The sequence below is a fragment of the Ixodes scapularis genome, unplaced genomic scaffold (genome assembly GCF_016920785.2).
Source record: "Ixodes scapularis isolate PalLabHiFi unplaced genomic scaffold, ASM1692078v2 ptg000035l_1__unscaffolded, whole genome shotgun sequence".
In the NCBI taxonomy this organism is placed as follows: Eukaryota; Metazoa; Arthropoda; class Arachnida; order Ixodida; family Ixodidae; genus Ixodes; species Ixodes scapularis.
This window is the reverse complement of record NW_024609896.1, coordinates 130894-142828: the sequence shown is the minus strand read 5'-3', so window position 1 is coordinate 142828 and position 11935 is coordinate 130894. Positions and strand designations below refer to the sequence as shown.

General features: G+C 44.1%; 1 pseudogene; it reads right to left on the bottom strand.

Annotated features, from left to right (window-relative positions):
- Nucleotides 1–9361: 9361 nt before the first annotated feature.
- Nucleotides 9362–10909, bottom strand: LOC121833905 (annotated as a pseudogene).
- Between the last annotated feature and the right edge of the window lie 1026 nt (nucleotides 10910–11935).

Here is an 11935-nt window from a genome sequence, read left to right as displayed (position 1 = left end):
GGTGGGTACGTAATCTGAGCAACATGAAACAAAAGATAATGTTTGGCCGATTCATTTGCGGCGACCTTGCACCATTGGCCAGCGGTAAAGAAGGCGGACGTCACTGCAGTGGTCTCCAACCTTGCAAATATCCTGACCGAGAAAATAAAGATTCCATTAAATCAGCGTGGCTCAAGGAGGCATGCCAAAAGATTAAATGAGCGTCTTCCTGCAGCTCTCATCTGCTGAATAAATTGCAAACAAAATGCATTTGCATCGCATTTCATTATTTTGACTAGTTTGGAGAGGATTTTCTAGTGTCAAGCGACCAGCGACATCGGACCAGCAGCTACTAAGATTAGGCTGGTCCTGGTTGCAGCTGAGATCTGACTGGTCGCAGTTAGATCCCAGTTGCAGCTGGTCCCAGTTAGATCCCAGCTGGTCCAGCTGGTCCAACTGGGAATTGTTCTTAAACCAGTTTAACTGGGACCAGTTGGATACCAGTTGAACTGGGCCAGCTGGTCCCAGATAGATCCCAGCTGGTCCAGCTGGTCCAACTGGGAGTTGTTCCTTAAACCAGTTGAACTGGGACCAGTTGGATACCAGTTGGAAAATTTTCACCTGGGCAATTTATGATTTAATCACGATTAAATTTTGAATCACGTAATCCGTTCAATTTTGACAAACGAAAAAGTAAAAATGTAACGCTTTCACCACGCAGTTGTATACGAGTACACCTGTATGAAGGCAAACTTTAGGTGAAAATTTGACCTAAAGTAAGCTTTAGGGGCGAGAAGTGTGACTCGAAAGAGATGGAGAAGGTACTATGTGCCCCCAGCCACTTTAGCGCCATGCGATTGCCCGTCTAGCGCAGCTGAGTCTATAGACCTATTACTAAATTACCCAACCATCAAGGAGAATGCCGGGAATGGTGTTCCACGTGCCGCACGTGCTGACGTCTGCAGCGGTGACTGTCCTAAAGAAAAAGCCTAAAAAAAGGCATTTTGCACGCGCGTTCATTAACGCTTTATTTTAGTTGTTTACCTCGAATCGTTTATACGCGGAAGGCGTGCGCGTGTGGCGCGTGGAACACCATTTCCTGCATTCTCCTTGAAGCTCGGGTAATTTAGCATTAAGTCTATTGTGATTAATCAAAGGAGTTTCTTATTGCTGAAAAATATTTACGAACCTGTTTGCTTCTGAGGCTGAAGTAAAAACTTGTGAGTGCGGCTGTCTTTTGACTGTTCTCAAATACACATCAAAGTAGACTTAAAATTTGAAATTGTACATTTTGCCGTTTATCACAAATTTAACAAAGGCAAACAAAAAATTTCATTTTGGCTTTTTCTTAAATATGATGCATGGCAATGCATCAAATTTAAGAAATAGACCTAATAGACCTATCGCTATATTACCTTAGCATTAAGGAGAATGCAGGGATTGGCGTTCCACGTGCCGCATTTGCTGGCCTCAGCCGTAGTAACCTTTCCAAAGCAAATACCTAAAAGAAATGGCATCTTGCACGCGCGTTCGTCAAGGCTTTATTTTGATTATTTACGTCGAATATTTTATACGGGGAAGGCATGCGCGTGTGGCCCGTGGAAAATTAATCCCTGCATTCTCCTTGATGATTGGGTAATATAGCAATAGGTCTATTGATTACTTATTATATTAAAACTGACGCTCAGTCCTAGTTATAACTTAGTCCGTGGGACATCTGTGCTTCCTATGTCGCATGCAAATCTACTCTTTGAATTCGATCCCCAGACTCAATCGAACCACGAATGTCCCGTGGACTTTGAACTTAGTGTACAACGCTCGCAGAGCTGCTCGCGCCAGCATGGGATTTAATCTCGCAGATACTTTGCACGTGTTATCGCGCAAACGAAACCATGAATGAAGCCACGTGCCCGCGCCAGTAACCGAGTATATGACTTTCCATAAAAATGTACCAGGGCGCGTTCATTGCTGTGTTTGTGTGTTATGCACGTGTACTTTCTGGCTGGCAGCAACTGCGTTCGAGCGTTGGCTGGATTGTGATTTAGCATGCGGGCTCTGTGCTTTTTGTGGACAGTGTAAACGTGCGCAGAGGGCGAGAGACGCACTGTCGTTGTAAAGTCCCTCGATGCAATTCACTCTTACAAGTACCGCCAATCATTGTAGCGGAAACGCGGAATACACGTGCCACGAGGGGGTGTTGATCCGCCGTTATTCGCTTCCAAGGGCCGCTCATTTCAGTTTGGCGTCGCCATTTGCTTCCAAGGGCCGCTCGAGGCAGATGTCTCGTGCACTGGAGAATTTGACGCAAATTGCAAGACAAACGCCAACACGCCGATCGGCTTTATATCTGTGGCCACCTCAGCATTCACTGCCAAGACTTTTGCTCTTTTCTGGAACATGCAGACTCTTCGACCTCGGCGTACTATTTCAACAATATCGGAGTGGTTATTTATAAGGTCAGATAATTGGTAATCAAATTTAATCAAGCTATCATCAAAATGAAGAGTTATATAGAGCGCCCCTCTGAACACCCGTCTAGAAAAAAAAAGTATGCTATTGCTTGTTTTATCATAGATCAAAATGCAGTCAAAGACTATAAGGTACACAAGCACAAACACGCATACTAAAAGCGCAAGGCCATGGTGCATGGTTTGCGCTTGATTTCTTTGACCGGTGTTAACAAACGCACCATAAGACGTTGAGATCCGTGACATAGTGTTTTTGACTTTACTTGATTGGCCTTATTGACCTGTTATGTCGGCTGCGCTCTTACTCACAGCGAAAATTAATTTAAAAGTTTATGTCGTGCATAAGCTCTTTAATTCACGAAATGCTGACAAGGTATGTCTTATATATGTTCTTTATCGTTTGATAACATTCTTCATTGATTCATTGACTACGTTTTTATTTCTTGAATAATTGAAACGATAGCTACTGGCTTGTGAGCTTCTAACAAAATGGCTTTGCCAAACCTGCAGCGTGGAACAAGGACAGTATCAAAGAACAAATTTTGCCCAGTTAGGCACTCTCACTCGGGTCGATGAGCTAGCTGGGCTCCGCTTCTGTGCGAACTGGGCAATGCTAGCACCACTGGCACGTTTGCTGGCGTTTGTGACACCGGGAGCACGCGCTGAGCGCTGAATGTGCATGGGCGAGCAGCAGAAAGGAGGAAATTAAGAGCAGAGGAGGAACATCACTGCCGCGAGCCTGTTTTCTGGGCACACGGATGAGTGCCGCCATCTAGTGGTTGAACTAATGGCTTATTCAAGATGGCCGCCGTGGGACCGCCACCTTAAAAGGGTACTCCGGCGATGGTTTGAGCTACCGCAACTAGCTAAATATGCGGAATCACCGATCTTGAACTTTTCAGCTAAGGTATTGAGTATCGCGAAATTCGAAATTTCTTATTGTGAAATCAACAAATGAAAATGATACGAAAACCGACACCCGCACTTATCAGTGCCGTGACGTCAGGGGAAAACAGGCTTACAGGTCGAGCTGGCAGTCTAAATATAGACATTTTCTGCTTCCAGTCGCTCTCAGTCACGTGAGTTAGGTATCTGTTATGCGGGACTAAAAAAATAAGAAAACATTTCAACTTCGAATATGCGAGAAAAGTACACGTGAGGCGAAACAAGAATGTGTCACAATCAAGTATCTTTAGTAGACACCTTCCAGCGGGGTGGAGAGATTAAAACAATTGTTTAACCGCATACTAGAATTGACGACATTCAAGATGGCTGCGCCCTTGTGGAAAAGGTGTATAGACTTCGTCGAGCATTAGTTTCGTGCTGCTGCGCGGCTGCCGGAGCGAGCTTCCAAAGCATTCATTCAACACCTTGAAACTGCTCGTAATCATTTTGGAATGAAGTCTACAGTCGAAAGGGCGAACTCCTGCTTTCCTCTGACGTCCCTTTTTCATTGTTGCCCGCAGATAGTTTTACTTTAAAAAACACGGTGACGACAAAAATTGTGAATGCAAAAACTAAAAAAAAAACTAAAAACTTTATTTTGGTCAAATATTTGGGTTAGTCTTTTAGCGATGCTTACTGGGGTGTTTAACAAATTCTTGGGAAAATCGGGAACTATGCGAAAAAAGCGCCCGAGTATCCCCTAACAATAGTCGCTGCTCTACCATCCCGAAAAACAAATGTGTCGACCGGTGAAGTGCGTCGCAGGTCACGGCAATGCCTCCTATGGACGTTTGCAGGCACAGCCGCCTCTGGGCGCCACCGTCTTGCCTCCGATGTGTGGGTATAGATCGCCTGATTGACAAGCATTGCTGAAGCGTACGGTATCCAGACTAGCACCCAAACAAAACGTTTTTTTTTTTTTCCTTCTTGTTGGTTAGATTATTTTTCGAAGCGCGGCTGCTTTCTGACGTCTATACACTCCGTGCGACGCGACCGGCGCGCCGCCGCGCGGCCATTACCGAAGGTAGGCAGTGAGAGCCCCAGCGAAACGAAACCCCGCCGCGTACATTGGTACGCATTGAAGTCGGAGCGGTGCGGTTGCGCAGGGTCGACAGCATGAACTGCTGCGTCCTTAAGTGCTCCAATAGTTATGCGTTGTATCTCGTGGGGACGAAGTTTCAGTTTCTCACCTCGCCGGTGTTTTGTGGGACAGCGACAACCATGGACCCGTGCCGTACGACGCAAGAAATTTCGTCTCCCGGTCATGTCTGCCACTGTGTCGGCACGGCTGACATATTCTACACGGCCGCTTTGCGCTCTGCGTTTGTTTTCGTACAAGTAACGCCTACATGTCTCAGCTCGAACTGAAATGCTATCCCACACTCGCAGGTATGCAGTGCGAATTTCGTTGAAGGAATGCCCTCCAAGGAAGTTTCGTCCCCATCGTATACGTGTCGATGATATTTTCGTACCAGTATGGCACGCAGTCTGTACTTCATGAAGAAAGATTCGGACGGTACAAAAAGTGACAAATATGAATCTAAGGAAAACTACAATGAAACTTGGAATCAATGGAAAATCGATGTTTGAGTATGGGACTTTATGTGGTGTGCTTTCTTTTTTGATCAGCCTCCTTTTGGATGTGGAAACGCTGACACCCCGAGTCTTGTAGACAACAATTTTTTTTTCTCGGCTTTAGAGCTACCTATCACAAAGTTGTTCGAACTGGAAGTACCGTCCACTGGTCCCTTCATACCTGTAAAGTGTGCACCTCCTGGCCATGATGAGTGGTATTCTCTTGACAGCCTGTCAAAACCGGCTCCCATTTAGTTACGCCGCCCAAAAACATTTCCACCTGGTTAAACTATGCCCCCTCTTTTAGGTATAATAAGTGTTTTGTCAAGTTGCGATTGACCAAGTACCTGTGAGCCGAAAATCAGCACCTCGCACAACCAGATTACTACACAACAGCTGACCGCAAAAGCCTTTGACGGCCAAACCGTCTGTCGGCCGGCAACTTGGTTTTCTCGGCTTTGAAGCCACCTTTCGTAAGGTTGTTTCAATTGGAAGTACAGTGCACCAGTCCCACCCTACCTGTAAAGTCTCCATCTCCCACGACGAGTGGTATTCTCTTCAAAGCCCTTTCACGGTCAAAACCGTTTCCCATTCAGTTACGCCGCCCAAACCAAATTTCCACCTGGTTCCCCTATCCCACCTATTTTTGGTATTATAACTGTTGTGTCAATTAAGTTACGGTCATGTCCAAGAACCTGTGTGTCCAAATCTGCACTTCGCACAGCCCGGTTATAACACAACATTTTGGATCCAATATTGGATATTCCTGACAGCTTTATTCCTTTATTCGTTCGAACCATAACTTCCACACCCGCTGTCTTAATAAAACTTGGCCCACTTAGTGCACAAACTTAGTGAACATCTCACTTGTCTCTTATCATCGTTCCAGCAGTCCTACGTTTACAGCGACGAGCGAAATAAATTTCCCACTGAGAGCAATTATGGTGGCGGCCGTCTTGCTTTTCGGAAAATTGCTCAAACACCTTTTTCGACCGCAACTAAAGAAATTACCCTTAATAACGGCTCAAACTCAATATATAAGAAGCGGAGAACAGCTAGATGCCCTCCTTAAATCTCTCCCAGCACCCATGCGACCGTCACCCTCAACTTATCGGCTCAAAAAGCAAAAAAGTTCCGTCCGTGCGCGCTTCTGCCGCCACAGCTTCGCACGCGAAAAAGCGCCGCAGGCTGCTGAGCGCGCCTCACTGTCGAACGCCGGCCCCTCCGCTAGCGGCGCTACGCGCGTTTTTCAAAGCGCCCCCTATAGTTCCCGCACGGAGCGTATAGACCTGCGCGCTGCCTTCTTTGTCTGCTGGGTTGTGGAACGCCTTCTCAGCATGCGCTGTTGCTCTGTTGTGCGCATATCAGACGCTGCGCATGCGTCCATAGCTCAGTCATTCTGCAATTTTTGCCGGGGTGATAAGGACTGGAAAGGTTTATAGGCCACTTGCAATGCTGTTTGGTTTGGCGCTATCCAGCTACTGCAGCAAGAAATAGTGGGTATGCCGGAGAGTGGAGGCTGCGTTGTTCAACCGTGAGCTATTACACTAGTGGCGCCGCTTAGCCTAGCGTTTCAAGCAAGAAATACTGGGTATCCCAGGAAGCCGTGATCGCAGAACATGCCAGTACGGCGGAAGCTACGGCCCTGGCGGGCCAATCGGAACGTGACTGCGTATCACCGGAGTGCACATTTACTGCAAAGATTTGTGAAGCTTTTTGCTGCGTCATGCTCTAATATGTGTGCGTTGCGATCGTATACGTAGCACATTTCGAAGCAGTCAGCACGCGATGTGGGGCTTATCGTTTAGCCTTTGGCAAATTACAATGAGACAGGGTGTAACCGTGGGCTATCACTCTGCTGTCGCCGCCTGGCTGTTGTCGGCTGGCAATACTCCATTTCAATTTAGAGTTGGACCACAGTCGACGCGCTACGATCTAAATTGCTCAATCGAGCATCACCAAAATCACACTGTCACGGCGCTCCATTGTCTTCGTGGCTTCGCTATCGCCGCGACTAAGGCAATCGCGTACAGAAAAAAAAAAAAAAAAAAAAAAAACGCAGGATCGCGGCGTATTTATTGCACGTGGCTGCTTTGTCACCGGAAACAACAAACGCGCGAATTCGAGAACCGCAGTGACGACGCACTTTTCACGCACCGCCTTTTTTGCTGCACTTAAAAGTTCCTAGATAAGGGCTTCTAACAAGTAGCGACATTTTTTGGAGCGGCGACTGCGTGATGGTGCAAATTTTAGGAAGCGAATGACGGTGTACGGCAGAGAACTGAACTGTAGGACGCCGTTTTGTTCTTGAGGAATGTGCTTTGTCATTCGTTACTTGTAAAAAGGAAGTATCAAGCGAATTTAGCTCCACGGGATGGCAGCGGCGGCTGCGGTCGGGACTTTACGTGAAACGGATTCGGACAGGCATATTTTTTATTGAAATTTTATTTATTAAAATAACCTCATTCATTCATTCATTTAATGCTTTATTTTCAAACTTGCTATCAAAATACACAAAAACTGTTTGGACCCATAGCCGTTCAGGCTAGTCCGGGGTCCAATCGTAATATAGGTTCAAAAAGCGGCAGAATACAATAGACTCATACAGTGCGCAAAAAAACAAAAGAAATCACATTCTAGAAAATAATTAGCTTAACTGCATTTCATAATCACGAAAGAATCTTTTTAAGGAGGGCAGAAAGTTGTTTTCCAACTTTATAATAATAGGTATCTCATTCCAAACTAGAGCACCACGAACTTCTATCAGCCTTTGTCCATATGCATTATGGCATGGCGGTAAATTAAACATATAATTCGCTGCAGCCCTTGTTTGTCTCCTGGGAGATCGAAATAAATTCAAAGAAAGGGGTTCATTAGACTATGATTTTACGAACTTTTTGAGCTATTTTTAATTTGTAAATACAACTGAATGGCAACACGTTTAGCGATTGGAAAAGAGGTCTACTAGGGTTAGTGTTTCTTTAAAATGTTATAAATCGTATCGCCCGTTTTTGCAAGCGAGTTACCGGATCTAAGTATGTAGCGCAAGTTTTACCCCAGGATTCAATACAATAGACCAGCTGACTGTGGACGAATGCAAAATGGAGTATGCGCAAAATAAATAAATCAAAACATTCGCGTGCCTTTAATAATGTATAACAACCATATGCAATTTTCGAACACATGTGCTTAATTTGGCTTTTCCAGTGCATATCAGAATCAAACAGAACACCTAAATATTTATAACAAGTAACGTGTTGTAATTCCGTATTATCTAATTGTATAACTATCTCGTCGTAATTAATCACCCTTTTCCTGGAATGAAACACTGCATACCAAGATTTATTTAGGTTGATTGTAAGTTGATTGCTTGTGAACCATGACAGTACCCTAATCAATTCCTCATTGATTTTATCCTGCAATTCGCATAACGTACCCCAACAAAAATCAGTGCCGTATCGTCGGCGTACATTAATGCTTCTGAATATTTTAAAATCGATGGAAAATCATTTACATAAAGAGAAAAAAGAATGGGCCCAAGAACTGAGCCCTGTGGCACACCAGTTAACACTGTTTGGGGGGTAGAGATAAAAGTATTTATTACCACGCACTGTTTACGGTTAGAGAGAGAGCTAGGAAACAGCTCCGACGTTTTCCCCCGAAACTGATGGAGTTTATAAAGCAAGATCCTATGATTAACTATGTCAAATGCTTTTTTTATATCTAAATATACAACAACGGCAATTTTACTTTCATGGAGAGCTCTGTTGAGATGTTGAGTTAGGACAAAAACAGCTGAGGACGTTGATCTATTTGGTCTAAATCCGTGCTGATTGTGGCAAAATATTGAGTATTTAGTTATAAATTCCTTTATACGTTTGCATATTATTTTTTCAAAAACTGTGTTAATTGTACTTAAAACTGAAATTGGTCTATAGCTGGACGGTGCCGAAGAATCTCCATCTTTAAAAATGGGTACTACTTTAGCTATCTTCAGCTCGTTAGGATATATTCCATTTTCTAACGTGTGATTAAACAAATGTAAAAGATGAATACCTAAAATATCAATATTATCTTTTAATAGTTTAATAGGAATTTTATCTAGTCCTTCGGCTTTACCTATTCTAAGATTCCCAACTACTGATATTATTTCCTTAACTTCAAATTCTTGCATTACAAAGCTATGTGTAATTGGTGTCAATGGCTGCTGGGGATCAGGTACGTGCGGCAACTGAGCTGCTAGGAGAGGCCCTATATTAGTAAAATAATCATTAAAAGTGTCTACCGTGTTCTGTTCAATTAAATCAGCTAATACATGCTTATTTGGACGAAGGCCAATAGCATCCTTGACTGTGTCCCAAATTATTTTAATGTTTCCGTCCGCTTGCCTAATTTTAATTGAGTAATATTCTTTCTTTCTTTTTCACAACATAGAAACTGATCTGTTCCTGAAATGTCTAAATTGGCTTAAATAGTAATTATTATTTTTATGTTGTGTCCATTTATGATACTATTTATCTTTTTCCTTTAGTACCCCTAAAATTTGGCTTGTCATCGAAGGACAAACCGGTACATTGTATTTATTAGACGTCGTTTTTACAGCACTCAACATTATCGCGTTTTTGAGACTAGTAAGGAAGTTGTAGTATTCGATGTGAACGTTTTGATTATACGTGGAGTATATATCTAGTCGTTCTAATACCCTGTGAAGCTGCGCATAATCTATTTTGGTGCGCTGTTCAGGACGACAAGATTTTCTTTTATGAATAATCTCTTTTTGTAAAACAAGAAAAATGGCCAAGTGGTCAGCTATTAAGCTTGGGTAAACACCAGCATGGGCATCCGTATCAGTATTGCAAAGAGCATGATCACTTAACGTACTGGAGGTGCTAGTAATGCGAGTAGGTTCAGTAATGAAGTTGCGCAAGTTGAAAGATTCTAAAAGCAGCGTATAGCTATTATGCGTATCACTAGTCAGATCAATGTTAATGTCGCCAACAACTACAAAGCGATCATTCTGTCCATTAGACAATGCCGTAAGTACTGCCTCGAATTTTACAAGAAAAGAGCTTACTAACGAGCCTGGAGGTCGATTGACTACACCGACTATTACGCAACAATCAAGCTTTATAAAAAGTGCTTCAATGACATAACTAATAGTGGCAGGCGATAGAACCTGGAAAACAATATTTTCTTTTACAAAAAACGCGACGCCTCCAGCTCTCGTATGCGTGCCACGTGGAAGCGATGATAAATTGTACCCATGCATAAGAATGATTTCATTGTTTTTTAACCAAGTTTCACTAACAGCGATTACATCAAAACCAGGCACATGCTGGGAAACATGCCCAACTAAAGAGTTAAAATATTTTCGTAAACTACGTACATTGCAATGGAAAATCGAAAGCTTATCTACGTTCTGTATCAGTTGTTCAACATGCTGAAAAGTGAAAGACATGATAAACGTAGTAACACAAGTCTTTGCGTCAGGTTCAGAACAGTTACACCACCCTGATAAAATCCCCCTCACACGTGATCTGCAAGACAGGCGAGTTCTCGGTCTTCCGCATAAGGACCTTGCCCTGTGACACCCAAACATATTTCCAGTTTTTCTCTCGCTTTGCCTGGCGAGCTTGGTTTAGTAATACCTTGTTTTCGACACAAAGATGTTCATTTCTATAAAGTGGCTCATTGGCCCGAAATCCAAGGTGGGTGGTGTTTAACCTCATCTTCTTAGCCGCTGATAGCAGCCTGTCACGCACCCCACGAGAGGCGAACCTTACCACAACATTGGGTTTCTTTTTGTCCCTCGACTGTACCCGATGTACAACGTTGATGTCACTCTCAGATACCTCGGTTCCAATACATGTAGCAATTTCCCTCACAGATGCTGTCAGGTCCTCGTTTGCAACAACTGGAAGCCCTTTGATTTCGACATTCATGTTCCTACTGTATTGTTTCAGTTCTACTATTTCCCTCTTTGCTTCACTGAGCTCCCTGCCAAGCTGCTGGTTTTCATGGAGTAGCCGAGAACTTCGTTTTTTTACTTCCGTTAGCTCTTGGCGAAAGCCCACAACATCCTTCTTGACTTGCTCAACATCCGCGTTCAGGAATGTGATTGATTCTCGTATACCAACGAGCTCGGCATGGATCTCAGTGTTTGAACTTCACACCTTCGCGACATCTTTTTTAGGCCTGTCGCAAATGCATCTAGCTTAACTACTAGGTCGCTTAGAACTCTGACGATTTCCTTTATGCTATTGGGTGGCTTCTCTCCCTTAGGCTTGACGACATCACTCAGGTTTCCAGGATCTGAGTCTACCATAACTCTGAGTTCAAAACACTGTAAAAATAGTTGTTTTTCGCCCCGCTACAATAGTTACACAAGGCAAAACACGGCGCACAGAGGACACTTGTGGCAGCAACAGCGACAGCAAAATACAAACTTTTAAGGACTTAAAAAGGGAAACCACCAACCTGTAAAAATGCAAAGACGGTCATCGAACGTCCTTCCGCTGTCGCTGCCGCCACCAAAGTGATCGTAACACCCGCAGACACCGCCCACTCGGAGCGAGCGATAACAAGTTCCGTAGTTACAAGTAACTTGTGTAGATGGCAGTCCTGGCGCTGCAGTGTAGATATGTGATGGAAGGCACACCGGTCGTGTCCACGAAACTTGGCTCAGGAAGCGTAGCAATGCCGCGCGGCGAACCTTGCCCGAAGACGCCTTAAGGGTCACCAGCTGTAAAAATGCAGAGACTGTTATCGAACGTCCTTCCGCTGTCGCTGCCGCCACCACCTCACAGCACCCGTGAGGGCACTGATCCCCGCGTCCCACTAGAGCGACAAACAGAATGAAACGCCAGCAACAAACCTCAAACCAGAGTCTTTGACGATTTGAAAAGCTTTGTAGAATAAAGTAGGCCATGCTCAAACACGAGCATCATGCGCGCGATGGTATCCTTTGT